At 48.5% G+C, this 25,626-nt stretch overlaps 1 long non-coding RNA gene across 1 annotated transcript; it reads left to right on the top strand.

Moving 5' to 3' along the window:
- The first annotated feature begins 3,077 nt into the window (after positions 1 to 3,077).
- On the top strand, positions 3,078 to 10,437 carry LOC110209238 (uncharacterized). The gene is made up of 4 exons (XR_002324765.2): positions 3,078 to 3,344; positions 9,165 to 9,198; positions 9,770 to 9,905; positions 10,353 to 10,437. It is a non-coding gene; the product is annotated as an uncharacterized LOC110209238 (long non-coding RNA).
- Positions 10,438 to 25,626: the final 15,189 nt, after the last annotated feature.

Raw genomic sequence — 25,626 nt, 5'->3', positions numbered from 1 at the left:
GAGCTCCCTCCACTAATCTCCTGCTCAAACACCTTCCATCCGTTCCCCTGCCCGAGGACCCTTTGGCCTCAGCTGTCCAAGGCCTTGAGAGGACTCCGCCCTGAGGTCAGACCCCTAGTCTTCTTGATCTCCTCTGGCAGTAATTAACGCACTCTCACTTGGTTATATCCTCCCCATCCCTGTGATCCTGAACCTCCCCTTAGCCCCATCTTTATACAAACCCTGTTCTTCATTCCCCACCACTCTCTCCCTTACTGAATCCCTTTCATCCATCGCCTCAATGTCTCACTCTGTAGCTACCCGGTCCGTAGTGCCCTCTGGAATGCCTACTTCACTGGCAACAAACTTGCTTTCATCCTAAATCTTTTCCTTTCTGCTCCTTCCACATCTAGTTCTCACGAAGACTTGGTTTCCTCCTGACGACACAGCCTCCCTGGCTGTCCTTTCTCACACTGGGTGCTTTATCAATCACTCCCTTCAGCTCACTGGTCAAGTTGGGATACTCCCCATTGCACTTCCAGGGTAACCTCTCCCAGCACCACTCAGTCACCTCTCCTCCTTTGAGGCTCACTCAGTCCATATTGACCACCCAATCACTATGGACCCCCAGGACATTGCCTTTCTTTCCTCAATGAGTTCAGTGCCTGGCTCACAGCCTCTCTCCTCCCCAGCTCCTGCCCTCATCCTACAAGACTTCAACCTATGTATTGGTGCTCCCTCAAACATCATAATCTCAGTTCTTCACCTTACTCATTCCCTATGACCTTCTCTTCCACCCCACCTTAGAGAGGGCCATCCCCTTGATCTTGCTATCAGTAGCCCCAAGTTGTGTTAGCCTTGGGAAGGAGGGGGATTTTCAATCATGGACTCTGGGTCTGGGAGGGACCGCATTCACTGGGAAGTCAAAGGGTTGTCCAAGTGGCATCTCCAAGTACCCATCCTTCGAAGGGAAATGCCTGCGGGTTCCTTGGGCATTCTTAGCATCGGTCCCTGGTGCTGTGCATTTTCTACATCTGTGGATGGGACAGTGAGTAGGTCTTGTCTCTTGCCTTTCTCTTGGGTGAAATAAAGCTGTCCTCTTCTGATATGCTTCCTTCAATGATTGTGCTGGAACCGGTGACTCCTTTTACCCACATTTGGGGAAATGTAGACATGAGTTCAACCTATGTGATATTTGGCGGCATTTCCGAGAGTAAACTGTAGGTTGGAATAATGACACAAAAGAGAACATGATCCCTTTGGGGAGGCCCCCAGGATCAGACCTGGTTGCTGTGAGCTCAGAGTGTCAGAAATGGGCACCGGGCTTCGGGTTCCATAGACCAGAATGGTTCATGGTGGTGGCGTAAGGAAGGGTGATTCAATAGAAGGAACCCTGCACTTGGAGTCGACAGACCTGAATCCTAGTGCTGTCTCTGCTGTTAACCTGATTGGTGACCTTGGACATGCTTCATCACCTCAGTTGCCTCATCTGTGAAATGGGATTAACCAGTTTTGTCCTACTTACCTTCTGGGATTTAGAATCCCTGACTTCCATGCCACCTTCTCCAGGAAGCCTTTCCTGATAGTCACTCCCATGCTCAGATATTCATGTCTTCCCCTCTCTGATTGCTTTCCACTGACACAGTTTATGTCTTGTACCTAGCTAGTCATTTACATGTTGTCTCCCCCCCCCAATAGAATGCAAGCATCTTGAAGGCAGGGAGCATGATTTTGGCCTTTCTTTGTATCCCCAGATCTTAGTACAGTGCCCAGCACATAGGACAGGCTTACCCAGTCCTTGTTAATTGGTTGGTTTGATTTAAGAATTAGAAATATTTATGTCTAGGAGACACCTCAGTGATCATTTAGCCCAGCCCCCTCATTTTAAAAAAAGAGGAAACTGAGGCCCACAGAGGACATGAGACTTGGCCAAGGTCATACATTAAGTCAGTTGCTAAGCTGAGACTAGAACCCAGGTCTCTTGCCTCCCAGGCCAGGATTTTTGGCTCTCTCCCTCTGTCTCTTGACTTTGCAGTGGCTCTGTCTGGGATGTCATCCCTTTGAAATCTCTGAGAAGGAGGTGGTTGACAGCACCCTTGAACTCTGGGATTGATGTGTCTGTGGATTGACAGGTGAGAGAAGCCAGTGTTTGATGGAGTGACCTTTGGAGCAGCTGTGGTGAGAGTCCGGAGCTGTGGCTTCTGAGATAAGGCCTCAGAAGTGATCTGCTGCAGAGATGGGGCCAGACGCACCAGGGAAGAGCTCCCCAGTGTACCATTTCTCAGCCAAAGCCAGGGGAAGGGAGAGGCTTTGAGCCTGGGGCTCATGGACTACACTGGACCCGGGAGCACAGACCTGGATCTGAGCCCCTTGCTCGGCACCTTGCTTCCCAGCTCCTACCCTCAGCTTTTCCATCTGCAAATTGGGGGAGTGATATTTGTGCTGCCTACATCACAGAGTGATTATGAGGGAAGAACAAAAAATGATGGGGGTGGTGCCCTTGATGGTAATGGGGAGAGGAAAGGGGTTTGGGAAGATAATATGGAATGTGAATAGGGAGTGAGAGGAGAGAGAGAGAGAGAGAGAGAGAGAGAGAGAGAGAGAGAGAGAGAGAGAGAGAGAGAAGAGAAACAGAGAGAGAGGAGGAGGAAGAAGGAGAAAGAGAGAGAGAGGGAGGGAAGTGAAGGAAAGACAGACAAAGAAGGACACAGAGACGGATAGAGAGAGATGGGGAAAAAATAGAGAGAAGGAGGGAAGGAGAGAGAAAAAGAGATGGGGAGGGGAGAGACAGAGAGAGACTGAGGGACTCAGGAAAGGCTCTAGAGGCTAAGTAACTGTGGGACAATGAGAGCATAGGCCTGTGAGACTTGTTGCCAAGCGAGCAGATTTTATCACTGAGGTGCTCAGGATTGTGGGAAGATGGCCATCGGTGTGGGCTGGAGTGATCTGGGAAGACCTCCTGGAGGAGGAGCTGACCCTCGGCCTCGGCTTTGCTCTCCTGGCCAGATTTCAAAGGGCCCAGTTCTTCCTTGGAGCGGATCCAGAGGACCTTTGTCTCTGGGCCCAGAGTTCTCTGTTGCTTCTCCCTGCTGCCTTTTCTTGGTCCCTGAGCTGCTGGGCTCTCAGCCCCTCTGGCCTTGTACCCCTGCCCTAGCCCTTCCTGCACCTCTGGACCCCCTGGGGGCACTGCTCCCTCATTACCTTCTCCAGTCTGTCTCTATCTCCTGCAGCCCCAACAGGGAGCTCTGCAGCACCTGCTGATAGAGGAGGAAGAACTATGGATCGGAACTAATTCCCAAGGGGAAGGTCAGAGGACGTGAAGACAAGAAAAATGACCCCGGTCCAGGCGTGAGCAGTGTGGTCTAGTGAGTACAGCACTGGACTTGGAGTCAGGAAGACCTGGGTTCAAATCCTGTCTCAGACACTTACTAGCTGAGTGACCCTAGGCAAGCCACTTAACCTCTGCCTGCCTCAGTTTCTTCTTCTGTAAAATGAAGAGGTTGCCTAGGAACAATTAGCTGGATCAGTGCATAGACCTTAGGGAATGAAGTTAGGAAGACCTGAGTTCAAATCCAGCCTCAGACACTTGCTAGCTGTGTGACCCTGGGTAAGTCACTTCACCTCTGTCAGGTTCAATTTCCTCATCTGTAAAATTCGAATACTAGCAGGATCTGCTTCTCAGGGTTGTTGTGAAGATCAAATTAGACAATAATTGTAAAGCTCTTAGCCAGTGCCTGGTGCATAGTAGGTGCTACATAAATGCTAGCTGTCACAATTGTTGTTATTCAATCACTTACCAGCTAGTGGGCTCCCTGGGCCTCACTCTCGTCTTTTGTAAAATGAAGAGGTTGTCTAGAAGTAGCTAGGTGGTACAGTGGATAGAGCGCTTGGAGTCACGAGACCTGGGTTTGAATTCTGCCTTAGTCGCTTATTAGCTGTTGCTTCACCACCACTTGCCTCAGTTTCCCCATGTGTAAAATGAGGAGACAGGACCTGATGACCCCTGAGGTCTCTTCTAGCTGTATATTCATGCTCCCATGATTCTTAGCCACTCCAGCCAAGAGCGACCCCATAATACTCTTTAGGACAGGCACTGCCCACCCTGGCACTCAGCTCCCTTGACGCCGCATGAGAGGATGGCATCTCATCCCAACACCCCTCCTTTATCTGGTACCCTCCCACCTTGGTGCTATGAGAAGCCGAGGAAGCTGTGGATTGTCTGGTGTCCCTCAGCAGGACAGGGGATGAATTGGGACCAGAATCCAGGTCCTTAGAGGAACCATGGAAGACCAGAGCTGGAAGGCGTCCGGTCCAGCCTCTGGGGCTTCTGGGCGACAAAGCGCTTTGCCAGGAGTCAGACTCTGGGCTGCTGACCCCAAAGCCTTTGTTCTTTAGGGCCAGGCTACTTTCAGCTAATCAGGAGAGGGAGAAACCCTCCCCGGCCCCTTTCCAGCTCTGGAATTTTCTGGACCAGCACACTCCTATCTGGCCACCACTTCCCCGTGTGTTATTTCCCATTAGAATGAAACCTCCTGGAAGGCAGGGATGGATTTTCTTTTTTGTTTGTATACCAAGGGCCTAGCACAGTGCTTGCTGTATAATAAGTGCTTAATAAACATTCTTTCCTTCCTTCCTTCTCTATTCTCACCCCTCCTTCCTTCCTTCCTTCCTTCCTTCCTTCCTTCCTTCCTTCCTTCCTTCCTTCCTTCCTTCCTTCCTTCCTTCCTTCCTTCCTTCCTTCCTTTTTCAAAATCATCACAATACAAAACCAGTACAGCCTGGAAGCTCGGAGGGAATCCCCTAATGGTGAATTGGAAGGAGCCTCAGAGATCACATCATATAGTCCCATCTTTTCACAAAAGGGATGACAGAGGCCCAGAGCAGGATCCTACTCCAGGTCATAGAGAGATGAAAATGCAGAAGTAGAATCTGCAGGACCAGACCTCTACTACACCCTGTCCCAGTCACCTTAGAAGAGAGTGTGGATGAGCCCACCATCATGAGGTGTTAACTGGGATTTGGGAGAGGAGGGAGGAGGGACAATGACGTGAGCAAAGATGTGGAGGTGGGAAAGCAAGAGCCCATTCAGGAAGGGGGAGGCGCTCTCTTTGCCTGAAACAGGGCATGGTAGAGTAATGGGTGATAAGGCTGGAAGAACAGCTTCGGGCTAGATTGTAGAGGGCTTTGAAGGTCAGGATCAGGTGTTTAGACTTCATCCTTTGGGCAGTAGTAACTTAATGAGGGTTGTAGTGGGGGTGATGTCAGGGTCAGACCTGTCCCGGAGGCTGCCTCTCCCTCTCTCTGAAATGATCTTGTGTTTAATTGTATTTGCTCATGCTTTGTCTCCCAATAAATATAAACTCCTTAAAGGCAGATCCTTTTGTATTTTTCCCTTTGCACTCCCAGTGCCCACCAGAGTGCCTGGCACACAGTCAGCACTTAGTAAATGCCTGTTAATTGACAGCTTTGGCAGCTGGAAGGAGGAAGAGTTGCAGAGGGGAGACTAGAGGCAGGAGGCCCCATCAGAAAGCTATTGCAGTGGACCAGATGGGAGCAATGGGGGTGTGTGATGTTATACAAAACATGACAAATTCAGGGTCAGAAGTGATAGGCTCATGTCCTGGGTCTTCCATTTTCTGGCTTTACAATGCCAGAGGAGTGCTTCGAGCCTCAGTTTCCTCTTCTGTTAAATGGGAGGGTTTGATCAGAGGACCTCTAAAATCCATTCCGTCTCTCAATCCCATGATTCTTGGCTGGTGGCAGTCAGGAGGGAGAGGAGGGGCCAGAAAGGAGAGATCCCCCAGGCAGGGTGGAGAGGACTTGTTTCCCCGGGGCCACCAGTGGGGTACCAGGGCAGAGTAGCTCAGGGGGTATCACCAAGGACTCACAGGTTCTAAGCTGGTGCCACCTCCAGAACAGCTGCGTGATGCGGAGCTGAAAGCCATCTCCAAGTGAAGGCCACCCCTGCTCTCTCCTCTTTCTGTGGTCTCTGGCTCTCTCTGGTGGTGAAAAACTCCCACGGACACCCAGACACAAAGATGTAGGATCTGGAAGAGCTGAGGCAGTGTTGATGAACTGAACTGGATACAACTGAATCCATCCTTCCTTGCATTCTACAAATAAGGAAACTAAGGCCAGAAGAGGGGAAGTGATTCCCTGCCATAAGGCCAGGCACACTGAAAGCTGTCCACAAGTTCCTCCAATACTACCTTCCCAAGCCCCCAAGGACAGGACCCAGACTTAAGCCTGGGTAGGAGCAAAGAGGGGTGCTGGGCTCCTGCTCAGGAAGGGCCTTGGCTTACCTCATACCAGCTGACAAATAGGGTCTAAGGTATCCCTAGGCGCTAGATTTTATAATGCCCTGGGTTCAGCTCTGTCTTGGGAAGAGACAAGAGGAGACCCGGGCCCTGCTCTCTGACAGCTCTTAGGTTAAAGAAGCAGAATTCATGCAAGGGCTCCAATCAGAGACACAAGAGATAGAAAGGGGGCATCAGGCATGAGAAATATGCCGAGAGACATCCCGATTGTCACCATCCCTCCCATCTGTGGGGGCTTTGGAATTTACCCAGTACCTCCTAAGTATTTGCTCTGTGTAGAACCCCATGCTGGGTACGGGGGAGACAGTCTAGATACCACACAGCCCCTGCCCTCATGGGGCTCAAAACCCAGCGGAGAGAAGGGAGGGTAAGATACTGACATGAGTAGGTAGACTGTACAAGGTTAGGTATGATGAGTCAATTCAAGGCGGGCAAACTCAGGGCTTTGTGAAATCTGAGGGGAGGAGGGAAGGAGCTTCCTAGAGGCTTCCAGAATCTTTCTAAAGCTGAGGTCTGCCCATGCCACTGCCCTGCTCAAGAAACTCCACTTGCTCCCTACTGCCCAGACAATAAGACCCAAACCCCTCAGCTGGGCAGTAAAAGCCCTTTACAACCAGGGTCCTGTCTGTCCATGCAGCAGATTTCACAAACTTCCCGTCCCAGCCAAACTGACCTTGCTGCTCCCCGTTGGTGACATTCCACATCCCACCCTCATGTCTGGAATATCCTCCTTGCTCGCCTCTACCTCTTGGAATCCCTGGCTTCCTTCACATCTCAGCTCAGGGCCTGCCTTCTACATGAAGCTCTTCTGGACAAAGCCTTTCCCTAGTTATTGGTGCTCCCTTCTTCCTAAAACCATCATGGAAATAGTTGTCTGTTTATCCAATTTATCCCTATTCCCATCTCCAGTAGAATGTAAACTCCTTGAGAACAGCTGTGTGTCCCTGAGAAAGTCACTTAACTGTGTTTGCCTCAGTTTCCTCATCTGTAAAATGAGGATAATAACAGCACCCACCTCCCAGGGTTGTACAAATCAAATAAGATAATGTCTGTAAAGCACTTAGCATGGTGCCCGACACATAGTAGGTGCTAGAGAAAGGTAGGATTTGAACCCGGGTCCTCCTGACTCCAAGGCCAAAATAGGTGCTACTGTATGCAACCAATGAAAGAGATGAGACTACCTATCCTAGAGTAAGGAAGCTGGGAGGAACTTTAAAAATATTTCTAGCCCAGTGCCTCCATTTTACAGAGGAGGAAACTGAGGCCCAGAAACTTGCCCAAGATCACACAGTGGACCTTCTCTGAGTCTGTTTCCTTATCTGTAAAATCAGTAAAATCTGGGGGCAGCTAAGTGGCTCAGTGGATAGAGCACCGGCCCTGAAGTCAGGAGGACCTGAGTTCAAATCCAGCCTCAGACCAAACACTTGACACTTACTAGCTGTGTGACCCTGGGCAAGTCACTTAACCCCAATTGCCTAAAAAAACAAAACAAAATCAGTAAAATCGAGGAGCTGATCTAAGATTCAAACCTACTCCCTTTAATTTTAAACTATGTGGCTTCTTCCACTATACAACATGGTTTCTTGGGCCCATTTTACAGAGGAGGAAACTGAGGTCCAGAGAGAAGCGGGACTTGACAAGCTCACAGAAAGAGAAAAACAATGGCCTGTCTAGGACCGGATCCCTGCTCTCTTGTTTGCCAATCCCAGAGTCTTCGCCCAGCATGTGGTCAGAAATGAAAGGTTGAGAGGAGGCACAGCAGGAATTATGGGACATCAGTGATGCTGCCAAGAGGCATTCGGTGCAGGAGGAGGGAAGGGGTGAAGTCACTGGCAGGCAGCTGGGCATCGTTGCTCTGGGGACCAGTTTCTGTATTGCATCCAGCAGGAGCCAAATGTATGCACAAATGAGGTCTTTGACAGAAATCCTATTTCCCCAGGCTAAGCAGTACCTGGAATACCCATAGTGCCTGTGACTCTGGAGCTAGAAGACTTCTAATCTTGGCTCTGTAATAATAATAACAATATTATTATTATTCTTACAAACAGCTAATGTATAGTACTTTAAGGTCTATAAAGCACTTTATATTTATTATCTCATTTGATTTTTACAAAACCCTGGGAGTTAGGTGCTCTTAGCCCATTTTCAGATAAGGAAACTGAGGCAGACAGCAGTTAGCTGATTTGCCCCTTGTCAGGGCTTTCTACATTACACAATGCAGCTGCCTCTGGCTCCTACACAGTGAGGAATCTGCAGGTGGGCATGTCACCATGGAAGGGCTTCTAAATCTTTTTCATGTATATGTGGCTTCTTGGGCATGAAATCAGGCAAGGAGATTATGCAAATTCATTCCTTATCCTTGCATGTACCCATGATTTCTTCTTGCAATCATTGCTTCAAATAAATCATAGGATCATAGACGTAGATGCAGAAGGGATCTTGGAGAACATCAAATCCATCCCCCTCATTTGACAGATGAGGAAACTGAGGCACAGAGAGATGGCACAAGAGACTTGCCTGGGGTCACTCAGCTAGTAAGTGACTGAGGTGGGGTTTGAACTCAAGTCTTCTGGACTCCCCAGCGTTCTAATGTCTTTAGAACTTGAACCCAGACCCTGGGGTTTCAACCTTTCTAGAGGTCTCCGATTTACATTTATGTAGAAGCATTGACTTATTGCAGTGGAAAGATGCTTGGGCTTAGAATCAGAAGGCAATGGGTCTTTCAACAAGCCTCTCCCACTGACTTGGTATCAGTATAAAATGTTATGGAAATGTCCTTCTTCCTCCTCTTCCTCCCTCTCCTCCTCCTCCTCCTCTTCCTCATTATCATCAACATCTTCATTGTCATCATCCACGTGATTGAGGTAGTCAAGGAAGACTTCCTGGAGGAGGCGGGATTCAGGTAGGTCTTGAAGGATGGTCAGGATTGGGTAAGAGGGAAAGGGGGTGCTGGGCACTACCAAGGGGAAGAGGCCTAAGCAAGATGGGTGAGGAAAGGATGAGCCTGGGGAAGGGGGGGAAATGGGACCAGTGAGGCCAGGTCCAAGGCTTACATATAAGGGATAAGGCACCTGTGAAATCCTTGGCCAGATCATGGACCTACGGAGGATACCAGACCTGGAGTTGGATCATTCACTTCACAGATTCCCCCTCCTTTTGCACATGGGGAAACTGAGGCAGAGAGGGGCAGTCATGAGGCAAAGGTCGCACAGCTAAGTAGGGGCAGAGTCAGGTCGCAGACACCACACCTGGAGCTCCTTCCCACTCAGGTCGTTATTGTATCTGCCCCTGGCTTGCCCCTTCCCCCGAAGGCCGCCTCCGTTAGTGCTTCGGGCAAGCAGCCGAGAGCCTCAGGGATAGGAAAGGGCCCTTTACCAGCTGGATGAAGGCTTTCTGCTCGCAGAGACATCCGCCCCTCAGGGGCTCCCCGGGCTCAGTTAAGAACCCGTCTCTTCTTCTTCTCTGGGTTTCAGGCGCAGCATCGGACAGCAGATGGCAGCAGCGTAGCATTGGGGTAGCCCTGAGACCACAGAGCAGAGGGCAGCAGAGCGGGAGGAACCAGGGGAGCTTGGCTCCGCAGCCCCAGGGTCTGGGTTCAAGTTCTAACAGGTGATAGAAGAGTATGTGTGTGTGGAGGGGTTGGAGAATGTCCCAGAAAGGCCAAACTAAGGATGAAGGGTGCAGGGTGGGGAAAGCCTGTTTGGGTACAGGGTGAAAGGGAGGGCGTGGCAGCCCTCGGCCAGGGAGAAGGGCGAGGCCGGAGAGGACGGGTTGGAGGGGAAAGGTGGAACCTGAGGGTGAGGGGCGCTGATGGGGGTGGGAGAGACAGTTTATTAAAAGCCCTCCCGGGCCCCAGTTTCCTTATTCAAAAAAGGCTAGACAGTCTCTAAAGTGGCTTGCAGCTTGCACCATCGATGTTCTGTTCAGTTCAACCAGTAAATGCCTACTATGTGCTGGGGTGTGGGCAAACTAACACAAAAGTGATGTCAGTCCTTGCCCCCGTTGCCCATTTTTCACCTCCCATCAGAGGCTCCACAAACCTCTTGTCTCCTCCAGGACAAGCTCACCCCCTGAAATCGCATCACCATGGAGACGGATTCGGCTTCGATGCTCGACCCCCGGCCAGCTACCTCAGCTGCCTCTCCCCACTGATTGGGGGGTGGGATAGGGTGGGAGGGGGCTGGAGGGAGGAAGCAATAAGGTCTCGCCACAGCCTTCCTTTAGAGAGAGGGTTCGGGACTTTGCAGCGGAATTCCTCACTTTCCATCTGCGGCTCATACCCCCCACCCCCACCCGCACCCTCACCCTCCAACCTTTCAGTTTGCTCTAGGGTGCAGTCCTTCCATTAGATTATAAACTCCCGGAGGGCAAGAAAGGCCTTTGTTTCATTTGTACCAGCCGAGTTTAGCACTGTGCCTGACTCCTAATAGACATTTGTTGATTGACTTCAATAAATTTCCCTTCTATTGGTGAGGAAATCAGAAGAAAATACATTTAAAGTAATATGAGGGAGCGGGGACACACAAACATTCAGGGAGATCTGGAAAGATCTGAAGTAGCCGGAATTGGCTCCTGAGCCGGGACTAGAAGGGAGCTAAGAATTTTAATTAGTCAGTCAATTTTTAGCTGGGATTTAAAAGAAGCTGGGGAGGTCAGTAGTTGGAATGGAGGAGGGAAAGCAGTCCGGGCATGGGGGACAGGCATAGAAAATGCCCGGAGATGGAGCGCCCTGTTCATGTGCTGGGGCACAGTGTTACTGGATTGGAAGGATGTGTGCTGGAGAGCAAGGTGTAAGAAGACTGGAAAGCAAAGGGCTATCAAAATGTGCATAGCCTTTGACCCAGCAATAGCAGTTCTGTGTCCCAAAGAGATCATACAAATGGGAAAAGGAACTACCTGTACAAAAATATTCATAGCAGCTCTTTTTGTGGTGGCAAAGAATTGGAAACTGAGGGAATGCCTATCAATTGGGGAATGGCTGAACAAGTTGTGGTATATGAATGTAATGGAATACTATTGTGCTATAAGAAATGATGAGCAGGCGGGCTTCAGAAAAACCTGGAAAGATTGTATGGACTGAAGCTGAATGAAATGAGTAGAAACAGGGAAACGCTGTACACAGTAACAGTCACATTGTGCAATGACTAACATTGACAGACTTAGCCCTTCTCAGCAACGCAAGGATCTAAGACATCTCCAAAAGTCTCATGATGGAAAATGCGATCCGCATCCAAAGAAAGAACTATGGAGTTTGAATGCAGATCGAAGCATGCTATTTGCTATTTTGTTTTGTATTGTTTTGTTTCCTTTTTCTGGTGGTTCCTGCTATTGGTTCTAATTCTTACTTACAACATCACTAATGTGAAAATATGTTTAATAGGAATGTATAGCTATAGCCTATATAAGATTGTGTGCCATCTTGGGGAGGGAGGGGGAGAAAAATTTAAAACTCAAAAGCTTCTGGAAGTGATTGTTGATAAATCAAAATAAATTAATTAATTTAAAAAGAAGAAGAAGAAGACAGGAAAGGTAGAAGAGGGCTAGGTCATGAAGGGCTTTGAAGGCCAAACAGAGCATTTTGTAATTGATCCTGATGGTGGGATGTGTGTGTGTGTGTGTGTGTGTGTGTGTGTGTGTGTGTGTGTGATGTAATCAGATCTTTATTTTAGGAAAATCGTTTTACCAAGTAAAGCATTTCAGTAATGATAGGGGGAAGGGAATAAGCATTTATACAACATCTGCTCTGGGCCAGGCACCATGCCAAGTGCTTTTTAACAAGTATTATCTCCTCTGATACAAATAACAACACTGCCAGGTAAGTGCTATTATTACCCCCATTTTGCAGATGGGGAAACTGAGGCAAGTAGAGGCTAAGTGGCTTGGCCAGGGTCACACAACCATTAAGGGTATGAAGCAGGATTTGAACTCAGGTCTTTTTGACTCTACACCAGTGCTCTAGAGAAATGAAATGTAAAATGTGAACCGTGCAATCGTTCTGGAAGGGTAGGTTGGAGTCACATAGTGAAAGGTTTTAAGAATCAAACAGGAGTTCCTGTTGGCTCCTGGGGCAAGAGGGGGACACTAGAGCTTCTTATCAAGGGATCGATGCAGGCAGACGTTTCTTCTCAGCTCACTTTGGCAGCTGGGTGGAACGTGGATTAGAGAAAAGAGGGCCTAGAGACCAGTTAGGTGGTGACTGCAAGAATGCAGGTGAGAGGTGATGAGAGGCTATGAGTGGAGAGAAAAGAACAGAGGAGAGCTGGCTAATCCTCTTTCCTTTGTAAATAAACCAGAGGAAATTCCCCTCTTGGGGTTTGGCGTGAGTAACAACAGGGAGGATGAGGGATCCAAGCATGTTGATTTGGGGAGTGGATAGGATGTGCGTTAGCAGTGACAAAGTAGAAGGTGATGAGGAATGGGGCAGACCTCTGAGCCCAGGTGGTCAAGCAGGCCCCAGGACTGGCCAGAAGATTTTGTTCTTTTTGGTGGGCTCACAGTTCAGAGAGCCACTTAGCAAGGTGGGAAAGGAGCAAACCCCAGAATTGCAGAGAAGGGTCCTCTCGGCCGCTGTTGCACAGAAAGCTCCTAAGATCATAAGGCTCTGGCTGGGTCTTACACAGCAGTGTTAGACCTCCTGTTAGGCTGCCCTTGAAGTCAGGGGATAAATGTCATTTCTTCTTTCCATCCTCAGCACCAAGTGGGAGTGCTTGGAGGCGACGCCAGTGTGAGAAGGCTGCTGGGAGAGAGGAGGGGAAACAGTCTGGAGAATTGAGAGCTGAGCTGGGTTGGAGCTAAATGACTTCACAAGTGGTTAAATGGGCTGGACCCAAAGGGCAGTCATTAAGGGATCAGTGCTGTTCTGGAAGGTCTCCAGTAGAGTGCCTCAGGGATCTGCACTTGTCTGTGTGCTGTTTGACAAGATACTGGGTGGCGGGCAAGCATGCTGAATGACAGTCAGTGTCCAGAAACGATTCTTCAGGCTAGACTGAAGTGTTAGATTGTAAGCTGTTTGAGGACAGGGAATGTTCGGCGCCCTGTTTTTAATCCCCCCCCCAGGCCTGAGCAGGGTCCAGTCCGAACAGGAAGGAACTTAATAAAGGTTTCCTGATTTGGATGGACACATGCGGCCATCCTAGGGATCCACTCCTACTCTGACCCTCTGGCTCTGGTCCGTTTGTGGCCCCAGAGCTCTATCTCCCCCTCATAGCAAACTCTCTGGGAGCTCAGAGCTGTGCCAGCCAGAGATGGCTTCTGTTGGGGCTCCGTCCTCACTATCCCTCTCTTCCCGGCAGCCCTCTTTGGGGAGGGCTGTAGGAGCAGGAGGCCTGCAGGGGCCACTTACCCCTCTGTTCCTCTGATGTTCTATCTCACCAAACTCCCCAAATTAGGGTTTAGCCTAGAAGCAAATCCTACCCTCCAGGGATGCAGAGAAAAATACAGAGGGGCCACCACCTCCTTCAGCACAGTTCAAGCCCTTCTGGCTGCCCCATGCCCCTGCTGACTCACTTGGAGCTTGCAGTCCACTGCGACTCCCAGATTTTTTTCAAACAAACTGCTGTCTTGCTAAGCCTCTTCCACCTTGTATTTGTGAAAATGATGCTTTAAAAATCCAAGTACAAGGTTGCAATTTTAAATGGCAGAGCTGGGACATGAACCTAGGCCTTTTAACAACAAGTTAAAGGTGGCATGATACACTGGAGTGGAAAGAACCCAGTGTCTGGAGTCAGAGCACCTGGGTTCAAAACCTGCCACTCACTTTTATAACCAGTGTGATCTGGGACAAGTCACTTGGCAGTTAAAAGGAAGTGGAAAGTGTGAGAGATTTGGGATCAGGGAGCCTGGGTCTGAAACCCAACTCTGCTACCTGTTACCTCCATGACCTTGAGCAAATCACTTCCTCTCTCTGGGGCTCAGTTTCCTCATCTGTAAAATGAGGAGACTGATTTTTAAGGACCTTACCATCTCTAAATCCTATGAGACAATGAATTTTCTGGGCCTCAGTTTTCCCATCTCTAAAATGAGGCAGTTGGGCTAACTGACTTCTAGGTCTTCTCTGGCTCTAAATTCTAGGAACTTAAATTCAAAGCCTTTCCTTCCTTTCTCCCCCCCTCCCTCCTTCCCTACTTCCCTTCCTCTTTCCTTCCTTCCTTCCTTCCTTCCCTCCTTCCTTCCTTCCTTCCTGCCTTCCTTCCTGCCTTCCTTCCTCCCTCTCTTCTTTTCTGTTCTACACTTAAAGAACATCAAATAAAAGAGGCATTTCATCCGAAAGAGAATAATTGCATATGAAACCACAGGTCTTTATTTTGTGAAGCTTGGTTTTCCTTAAAAGTTGATAATGAGTTCCATCTGTCCACTTTCAAAGCTGTCCTGCTTGCTGGCACTCCTTTCTGGCCTCCTGCTGTCTTTTTCTCTGTGTTTTTTTAAGCTGCCTCAATTACCCTCTTGTCTCTTCTCTATCCTCGCCCTATCCTCCCTTGCTTTTCCTCCCTGTACCCTGAATTAGGGGGAAAAAAAAGAAAAACAAAGTCCTTGCCACAAATGTGCAAAGTCAAACAGAGGGAATCCCCACCCTGACTGCGCTCAGAGGTGTGTGCCATCGCCTCTCTGGCAGGAGGTGGGAGCCTGCTTCACCATCAATGCCAGGGCCTTCTACCACCCTCTGCTACCAGGGTCCTATGGCCTAGAGAGACATTTGCTATGTGCGTGTAGGCAAGTCCCTGTGTACCTCAGGCTTCTCCTCTGTAGGGAGAGGGGAATTCTTTTTGTACTTTCTCTGTCCTTCCCTCCTTTCCTGGGAGGGAGATACAGGTAGAGACCCCAGAGGCAGCAGAAGTGCCGACCTTTCTGGAAGTCACTGGGAGGGGCTTTGGGCCACATCTCATTTCCCTGAATTTCCCAAACCTTTCTGGGAAGCCCCCTCTTCCAGGCCTCCTCCCCTGGAGACAGTTTCAACACCAGCTGATTTATCCCTCCTGGCAGTGTTTTCTATTGTCCTTGGCCCAGCTGACCCTCCCAGGCCTCTGTGGGGTTTCACAGCCCTTTGGCCTCTTCCTCAGGTCCAGACCCTAAGATCCTAAGAGGTCTCTGGCTGGCAGACACCCCAAAAGAGCTGGGGTGCTGAGGCCAAGCTCCCTCCCTCCAGGAGCCACTGCACCCTGGCTGGCCTGTTTTGTAAGGGCTGTCTCCCAAGAGACAAAGCAGACCCTTCAAATCTCGTCTCTCATGCAGTGGGGGCAGTGCCAGGGCCAGGGGTAGGCTGGCCTGTTTCTATGCAACCAGTGCCTAGGATCTCAGTGTCACAGAAAGCCAGAGCTAGAAGGGCCTTTAGAGAGCATTGTATCCAATGGGTTATTTTACAGATGGGAAAACTGAGGCTCAAGGTTGCCCAACATCACATGGCTTGCTAGGATTCCACAACTAATAGGTGTCAGAGCTTGGATTCAGACTCAGGTCTCCTGAAGCAGTATGGCACAGTCTACAGGACCCTAGATTTAAAATCAGAGACTTGGGCTCAAATCCTGACCATTGCTCTCTTTACTTCTCTGGCCTCAATTTTCTTTAGAAAATGGGTCAGAAAGCAAAGGATCAGAAAAATGAGCAGCTTCTGAAGTCCTTTCCAGTTCTAAAGATTTAGAACCAGGATCCTTGATTTCTCCTTTTTTTAACTAGGAAGTTGGACTCCTCTAAGGAGCCTAAGGTCTAAATCTTGGGATTCTAGATTCAGGTCTCTTCCTGTCACCCCTGACTGCCAGCCTCCAGAGACCCAGGCACCCTTCACTTCCCTCTGAGCCTTAGGGCCTTCCTGCCTTGAAGATCCTCACACCTCGGACTGACACCATGCACTCTGCCTGGGAGCTGCCCTTCCCTGCCTGATTTCTCGGCCTCTTAGAGCCCACAGGCCCTGAGCTTTTCTGCCACCCTCTTCATCCTAGCTGGGGTTCCCTCTTAGCCTGTTTCTCGGCTATTTAGACAGGTAGCAGCCCAATCCTGAAACTCAGAACTAGGAAGCCCTTTACAAACCACCTTTACAGACCTCCTTACAAAGAGGAAACTGGGGGTCTGGAGAGGGAAAGGGACTGGTCCAAGGTCAAACGGGAGTGAAGCGAAGAGTTGGGATTCACACCCCCCACCCCCAGCCTCCAGAGCCAGTGCTCATCTCCCTGCTCAGAACTGTCAGTGGGTGGGTAGAGAAGGGGTCAGGCCAGAAGAATGGGATCTGGGCCCCATTGGATTTCGACTGTTTGGATGTTTGGCTCCACCACGCAAAACCAAGCCCCTCTGGCCTGACTGCAGCAATCCCCCACATCCCCTCACTGGTAATTGACTTTGGAAAGTCACTGGTTTCCCATCAAGCACCCGCTCCCTAGTGCTCCTCTTGAGTGTTTGATGAAAAAAAAATATGTGTTTGGGTAGGACATAGCAAATGGAGGAGCAAATGTTTCCCACCAGTGCTGCCAGAAATAAGGGAAAAAAAGATCTGGAAACCACTCCAGCTTCTTCAGGGGACCGGCCCCAGGGACCTTCCCCCTGTGCTCTCTGTCCTCAGGCAGTTACAGAAGAAAATGTGGTGGTTCCTTTCACTTTGCTAAGCAGGAGGTTCTCATAATAACCACAGCTCCCATTTCCTTGGCCCTGGAGAGTTTCCTAAGCATTTTCCTCAGAAAAAGTCTTGTGGGGTAAGATGGGGCAAGTACTAGGATGTCCCTTATACATGTAACACCTGGAGCCCTTAACCCACCCCCTGCCGGCTACTTCCAGGTCCATTGTGGTCAAAGGCCAATTGTTTATTTTCATGCGCAGCCCATGAGCCCCCGTCTCCTCTGAATCCTCGGTCAGTCAATAAACATTTAGTCGTACACTATGTGTTAAAGGCAGCTAGGTGGTGAAGTGGATAGGGCACTGGGTTTGGAATCGGGAAGACTCATCTTCAGCCTCAGGGGCACAGGGTACTGATAAGGTGTGAGTTTGAGGGCTAATTCAATCTTTCAGAAAGAAGGGTTTAGGGCACGTGGTGGGAAAGTTCAGAAGAGTATAGGCTGGAAGGAAAGTGTAAAGAGAGTGTAAAGGAAAGAGCATTTACTTAAAATTGAAAGAATGCAAGGTCAGTTACAAGGGGCTCGGTCCATTGAGGAAAACTCTGAATCAGACATTTCCCAAAGATCCTCCTCCCCAACCTTGTCTTCCTAGGAGAGCCAGGCCCATCTCATTCCAACCACATACCAAGTAGCCACTACAACACACCCAGAAGGATAGCACCAAGCTGTAGATCTAGAGATGGAAGCAATGCCACTGATCACCTAGTCCAACCCTGATATTTGCCACATGAGGAAACTGAGTCCCAAAGATGTTAAGTGACTTGGGTGGCATAATGGATAGAATGCTGGAATGCTGCTTTTGGAATCAGGAAGACCAGAACTGGAATCTTGCATCAGACATTTAGTATGCAGGAGACCGTGCACAAGTCACTTAACCGCTGTCTGCCTCGGTTTCCCTATCTGTTAAACAGAGATAACAATACCACTTACTTCATAAGGTTGTTGTGAGGATGGGATAGCATTCGTACTTTGCAAACCTCCAAATGGATGCCCTGAGTTTCTTGGTATGGTATTGCAGGCTGAGGGCACTCTTGGCAGGATGGATGAACAAGATGGCAGGACCAGGTTCTAGCTCCCATTTTTCCTCTGCCTCCCTTGCCAGGTTCTACTGCCCCAGCTCACACCCCTGGCTGGTCCCATGTAACATTCCTATCCTCATTTCAAAGTGAGTACAGAAGAAGCTGCTGAGCTCCATACAAGCTTCTAGGAGATATAGTCCCTAAGGAGCATGTGGGGCAGGCACAAAGGTGAGGAAACTGAGGCACAAAGAGGGGAAAGGGGCATAGAATTATTCACAAAGGTAATGAACTTAATGGAACACTGTTGTGCTGTAGTATGAACAGGCAGACTTCAGAAAGAAGTCTGGAAAGACTTCTATGAACTGATAAGTGAAATGAGCAGAACCAGGAGCAGCCACACTGTGCACAGCAGCAGTCACACTGTGCAGTGACTGACTTTGATAGACTTGGCCCTTCTCAGCAATGCAAGGATCTAAGACAACTCCCAAAGACTCATGATGGAAAATGCCATCCACAGCCAGAGAAAGGACTATGGAGTCCGAATGCAGATGGAAGCAGGCTATTCGCTCTCCTTTTCTTTCGTTGTTTTGTTTTATTTCTTCTTTCTTGTGGTTCCTCCCATTAGTTCTAATTCTTCTTTATATCATGACTAATGTGAAAATATGTTTAATATGAATGTACAAGTAGAGTACACAGATTGTGTGCTGTCTTGTGGGGGGGGGATTTAAAGCTCAAAATCTCATGGAAGTGAAGGTTGAAAACTAAAAATTAATTAATTATTTAAAAAGGAATTTTTCGCACAGGTCAGAGCTGGGCTTTGAACTCAGGTCTCCTGATGTGTCTCCTGAATCCATGACACAGATCCAGTCACAGATGCATACACGTTCATCACATTTTACCACTTGCCATTAAACACATTCCCATTCTTTTTGGGGGGGTCATTTGGCTCCCTTTTCCCACACAGAGACAGACTAGTGAAGGCTCAGAATTGACTGCCAGTCCGACAGCTGGGTCTTCCAGAGCTTTCTCCACATTGCTCGCCAAATGCAAATCTCACTGTGTGGATGGTACTAGAACTCTGAACCTCCCATAGACCCAGAGCTTGAAGTGGCTGTAGAGAATGCTGACCCACTCCTTCTTCCCTCTTATAGTCGGGGACAGGTTTCCTTCTGAAGGGGCTCTCAATCTGCCAGGAACCTTGTGAGCCACACCCAGGAAAGTCGCGATATGTTCTAGATCCTGGGACCCATCCAGCTCACTTCCCACTTGGAAGTTCAATGTTCTCAGGTCCCTTTCATTTCAGGATTTTACAATCCTGCAGCTCCCTCCATTTGGTACCATCTCTTTCAGGATGCTAATTGCCAACTTCTTGGAGGACTGAACACTGGTCTGGGAGGGCACGTGATGCTGTGTCCAGAGATTGGAAGCCTGTGTCTTTGGCATGTTAGTGTCTGTAGGATTGCTCTCATTCATGAATCCCCTGGCTATTAGACTCCTAGACTCTCAGAGCTGTCAGGGACCTCAGAAGGTATGCAGTCCAAATAAGCCACAAGCAGGCATCCCCCCTAAAGCATCACTGACAAGTGATGCTAACCCCCTGCTACTTCTTGGACATTTCCTGTGATGAGGAGCCCCAGGTAGCTTCCCACAAATCCTCTCTGTGGTGAGGTGATTGATTCCCCCATCCATGGAGGGCAAGACTGAGGCCCAACTGAGCTGTCAGGGATGATCGATGCTCTGGGCCCACCACCTGGCTCCATGAATGGAGGGAAGTCTGCTGGGGTCCTCCTCCCAGGCTCTCATAAATCGCCCCAGGGACTGAGGGACCAGTCTGTTTTCTGTCACCTCCCAGTCAAACAGGAGCCCTACTGTCGGTGCAGAATGGGATCGGGGGGAGCTGCTTTGTGTTTGTGGTTCACCTCTATCTGCCAGAGCTGATTCCTAAACATCTATGGAGGGTTGGGGGTGTGCACAGTCCAATTCTCTGCATTTTTCCTCTGTCTCTGATGGAGCTTAGAAGAGGAGGCTGGGAGCTAGAGAGGTGTGGCCTTATCCCACTGGCTTCACAGGGAAAGGGTAAGCCCCTCCAATCTGCCACTCCCTCTCATTGACCCTTTGTGGGTCAGGGATAGTAAAGAGCACTGAATTGGGAGTTGGGGACTGGCATTTGAACTCGGGGCTCCTGACATGGATCTCTAGGGCATCAGTCTTCACTCTGCCACTTCCTACCTATCTGACCTGGGGCAAAAAGTCTTTTCCCCTCACTGGGCTCCAGTCTTCTGTAAAATGGGAGGTGAGAAAGAAAGAGAGCACAGTAAATTAATGATCATCACTGACATTTCTATAGCATCTTAAACACTGTAAATCACTTGACCTACATGATATCATCTGAGTCTCATTTGAGCTAGGAACAATAGGCATGATTAGCCCTATTTTACAGAGGAGAACACTGAGGCTCAGAGACAGTAAGGGACTTGCCCAAGATCACACAGCTAGCAAGTTCTAGAGGCAGTGTTACTCTTGGATGCCATGTCTCTTTCATTGGCAAGGAAATCAGGTGTTTGCTGGGTAGGGCAGTTTCTGGGCTCTTTTGGTCCAATTGCCTTAAATTGCTTAAACTTCTCTAGGAAAAGCTGATGGAGTCAATGTCTTTACCTTTATTTATTTCCCATTTTTCAGAGTCAACATTTTGTTTAAATAGTTTTAAAAAGAGCTATTGTAATTTTATTGAGGATCCTCTTCCCGTTTTTGCTCTGTCTTCTTAAGGCCAGGGTCTGTCTCCCTTTCGTCTTTCTATCTCTAGAGCCTTAGTGCATTACATTTAAATGCAAGTATTTATACTTACATCTGATTCTAACCTGGTATGAACTTTTACATTTGCTCTAGCTAAACATGGTTTATGGATGGGTTTCCCTATATATAGAGAGAATTATCTTGTACATAATTCCTACATCAATAATTAGTTGTTTTCTTGCTTGTGGTCTGTTGAAATAATCAATTTCTTTCATTTTCTTTCTTTCTTCTCTTGGGAATGTGTGTGTGATGCTTTTTGTTGTTTTCTACCCCACCCCTCCCCACCCCACCCCACTCCTACTTTCTAGCTCTCTTCTTAATGATATCTAGGTGCAAGGTTGTGAGGCATTTGTGGACCTTTGACCTCTTTAGCTTGGCAATCCCAACACACATTTTTCCTGTCCTTGAAGTCTCCAATTTCACTCTGAAATCACCAGGCATCAAAGGCTGTGTTAACTCGACTTACAGCATCTTGTCAAGCTCTTCATGGAATTTCTCTCCCTCTTCATTCTCTGCGACGCATGTTGGAGCTAGTGAAGTGGGCATGGTGGGTTAGGGCATTCCCAGTGTGTCAGCCGGACTGGTCCCACTGGACCTTGAGTTAGTGGAGAGCCACGTTGTATTCTGCCCCACTTCTGGAAAAATCTATCTATTTACAGCTATCCGAAAGTGCAATGAGCTGCTCCCTTAAGTTAGTGACTTCTCCATCTCTGGAGGGAGGTCTTTGATCGCTTACTGCATTGGTTGGGGAAGAAATTCCTGTTCGACTCTGCTTTGTACCGGATGCCTCTAAGAACCCTTTCAGTTCTGAGATGCTTTAATTCTGTGATTAGTCTAGACCCCAGGATCAGCCAGACTTCTCCTGATTAGATGGGCTCCTGTTTCTTGCCCCTTGTAGTTAACCCTGGCCCCCTGCTACAGTGGACTGTTGCCTTTGTATCTTGATGGGAAAGTCTGGGCCTCCAGGCTTTTTTCTCTTTTTTCTCTACCTGCCAACCACCACACACACACATAGAGTACATCCTGTCTTGGGTGCCTGGAGAGGCCAAAGATAACTTTTCCCCTGTCCAGAACTGAAATCCATCCCAGCCACTGAAGTTGGCCCAGAGGAAAAAAAAACCCATGCCCATCACCCTCCCATTCCATTTTAGCACAAATTCCATGGGGAGGAAGCTGTGTGTATGCATAAATTCAATAGGATGACTCACAGGACGCCAAGCTGGTGGAAAGAAAGTATTAGAAAAAATAAGCAACACATTCCAGGCAGAGCAACAGAATGAGCTTCTGAAAGGTTGTGAACCCTCCCTGTTCTTGCTGAGGCATGGTGGTTCCTGCTGCCCCCCCCCCAGCACCCAAGGCCTGGTCCTAGGAGCTTAACTCCCACTGGAGTGCAGAGGACCTCAGGCTTCCCCTACTCAGCGAAGGAGGGGACAGAACACTCTCCGAGAGGGAGTGCTGGAAGTGGAGGAGGCTTGTTCAGCAAATAGCACCTTAAGTAAATTCCTTTTCCTCTCTGGACCTCCGTTTCTCCAGCTGTAAAACATGGTGACTGGAGTCAGGGCATTCCTGGCATGGAAAGGTGGCTGGATTGGGAGGTTGGCCTTGCTCCTTGATAGCTGTGTGACCCTGGATAAATCTCTTCCCTTCTCGGGGGCTTAGTTGTTCTCAACAGACATTAAGTCCAGTTCAAAATCTATGAACCTTTGAAGATTTTGTGATTGTATCAATGTAAGTTATTGCAGGATTTCAGAGTTGGAAGGGATGCCTGTAACCATCCCAGTCCAACCTATAACAGAAGGAGTTCCGCCTAGATCATAGTGGTCATCCGGCCTTGGCTTGGAGGTCTCCTCACCACCGTCACCACCTCCTAGGGCAGCCCAGGCTACAACCAAGTGATTCTGACCATCAGGAGCTTTTCCTCCTCCCCTCCCCCACACCCAGCTTAAATTGGCCTCTTTGCAGCTTCCCTCCCCCATTCCTGGCTCTGCCTCCAGGAGCCAAGCAGAACAAGGCTGATTGGTCCCTTTTCTACCTTAGAGATGGTTGAATGTCACTATGACATCCCCTGGAAGTCTCCTTTTCTCCAAGCTAAACACACACAGTTACTTCAACTGGACTCATTCTCCCAGAGCAAGGCCAACCATAGAGCTCATCTGGGCATTCCAGGGGTGCCCTTGAGGGGCAGTGGGGTGACTTTCTCTAATACCAGCCACTTGTGTCCCCATTCTGCTGTGTTATTGGCCCCCGAGGGATCAGTGCCCTAGTTCCATTTAACCAATTAACATCAGTTAGCTTTTAAAAAGGGCTATTCACTGTGAAGACACAGGGAGAAGAGAAGTAACATTTCTCCCCAACACCTAGAGGTTTGCTCTCCCTCAGAATTAAGGTTGGTTCCTGGGGAGAATGGGCACAGACAGAATCAAGTTTTTACATAGTATTTTCCCCCAAAGTTCACTTCCCAAGAGTGAATTGGTTCATGGTAGGCCAAGCCCACCAATGTTGGCCAGTAACTGGCGACTTCAGTCCTCACTATCTGGCTCCCAGCAAATCTAGCCATGGACTCCAACTCTTGGGCTCTGGTGGCTTATGTTCCTGACCTTTCAAAGCTTACACAGTAATAGCCATCGCCAATCTTCTTCACCTAAAACAGGAAAGAACAAATGCAAAGTGGTGGAATGGGGTCCTCCACTGGCACACTTCTCACTCCAAGGCTTGGCATGCCTCTCTTGGCTCCACTGGGAAGGAAACATGTTCCAGACCCTTGCTCAAGGACACAGGCTAGTGCCCATGTGATCCCCTGGCATCAGGCTTGTACTTCTGTGTAGGCACCAGAACATGAGAACCTGCAGGCCTGGGCTCTGGTATACACTCTGCCATCTGGTGGGGAACTTGGGTTATGCCAGCTGCCAGACTTCGAGATGTACTTTAATGACCCTGAAATGAGTAGCAGAGAGAATGGAGATTTTAAAATTCAAAATACAAATTGTCTGTAAATGCAAATTTTTCTGAAAAGCAAATGGTTCAGATAACAATCATCACAGAATCCCAAAAAGTGAGAACAGGAAGGGGTCTCAGTGCCATCAAGTCTAACCTATATTTGAAAGGGACCCCTACTATATAGGTAGTGCTAAGTGGTTATATAACCTCTGCTCAGATACTTCCTCAGATAAGGAACTCACTACCTCTCAAGGCAGCCCTTAGAAAGCTCTTATGATTAGAAGGCTTTATCAGACCAAATACATGTTTGTCTTTGTTGTAAACTTTTCTCCACAGAGCTGTCAGGTCCCCACATAAAGGGGAAAATCCCAATATAATCCAAGCATATTATTTGCAAATTCTAGTTCTCAGTGCCAGCCAAACCGACCTTTTGTTGTTTCTCATACTCAACATCCCATTTCCAGCCTCCAGGACTTTGCACAGGTTGTCCCTTGTGTCTGAAATTCACCCTCTCCTTCTAAGATTCCCTGGCTTCCTTCAAAGCACAGCTCAGATGCCTCCTCCTATAAGAGCACTTTCCCTCAAACCTCAACCCCACTCCAATGACTATTGCTCTCTCCTTTTCGTTACTTTGTATTGCTTGCTGTGTATTCTGTATGTATTGCTCAAAGACTATCCATTATCCAAGTATTTTGAGGGAATTTTCTCATCAAGAATTTCCTGCATAAACAAACTCCCAAGTCTACTGAAAAAATTAGAAAAGAATCTGTGCACACTCTATGTCCCTCTAGTAGGATGTCAGATTCTTGAGGGCAGGGATGGGTTCTCTCTCTGCTTAGGTTCCCCAGCACCATGGACAGGGCCTGACACAGAGTAGGTGATCTATCTAAATGTTTGTCACTGAATAGAGTGTATCAAATATGTGCCTGACCTTAGAAACAGAGCATCAGATGAAAAACTAGGAGGACGCTTATGGATCAAGTCCAATTGTCCAAAGAGACTGGTGTCCTGGCTGCTAGGGGACTCCTAAAAGACTCCAGGGCCTCCCAGCTCTGAAAGTGTAGGGGGCCTGTGTCCTCAGAAGACATGCAGTCCAAGAATCCTAGTGATGACTTTTCCAAACCTTTTCATCTCTTCTCAAATCTCTCATAGCTTCCCCCCACTCCTTAGCTGAGAACTTTGCCTCACATTTTATTTAAAAAACTAAAGCTGCTCAATGAAAATTCCCTCTGCTCCATTGCTCATCTCACATCACTCAAATTCTTTCCCTCACCATCTTATTCTTTACTCCTACCTCTCGTGAAAAGCTAGCTGTTCTTGTCAAGGTAAACTCTTTTACATACACAGGTGATCAGACTCCATCCTTTCTTCATCTCCACTAGATTTCCCCCATCGTCCCTACTGTCTCACTAATTTTCAATCTCTTCCAGTCTACTGGGTGCTTCCTTACAGTCTACAAACATGTCCATCTTCGAAAAAGCCAGTAATTAATCCATTCATCCTCACTAGCTGTCATTCTGTATTCTTCCTCCCTTCCGCAGCTCAACTCCTTGAGAAGACCCACCATTAATGCCTCCACTTCCTTTGCTCTTTCCCTCTTTGGAACCCTCTGCAGTCTGGCTTCCCTCTGCACCATTCAACTGAAACTGTCCTCCTTAAAGTTACTAATGAACTCTTACTTGCTGAACCTAACAGTCTCATCCTTCTTCACTTGTCTGTAGCCTTTGACGCTGCGATTCACCCTCTTATCCTTGCTACTCTCTTCTCTCTTATTTTTCATGACACTGCTTTCTCCTGGTTCTCCTCCTGTTTGTCTGGCTGCACTTTTCTTGTCTCTTTTGCTAGATCTTCATTGTCACACCTGATAATGCTGGGTGTCACCTGGGGCTCCGTCCTTGGCCCTCTTCTCATCATTCTCTGCTATATGCTATTTTACTTGGTGCTTACATCTGATCCCAAGGATTCTATTATGATCTCTGTGCTGAT

Source organism: Phascolarctos cinereus, unplaced genomic scaffold (assembly GCF_003287225.1).
Source record: "Phascolarctos cinereus isolate Bilbo 61053 unplaced genomic scaffold, phaCin_HiC Scaffold_5;HRSCAF=322, whole genome shotgun sequence".
In the NCBI taxonomy this organism is placed as follows: domain Eukaryota; kingdom Metazoa; phylum Chordata; class Mammalia; order Diprotodontia; family Phascolarctidae; genus Phascolarctos; species Phascolarctos cinereus.
The sequence above is the reverse complement of the archived record's forward strand: the minus strand, read 5'-3'. Positions and strand labels throughout refer to the sequence as shown.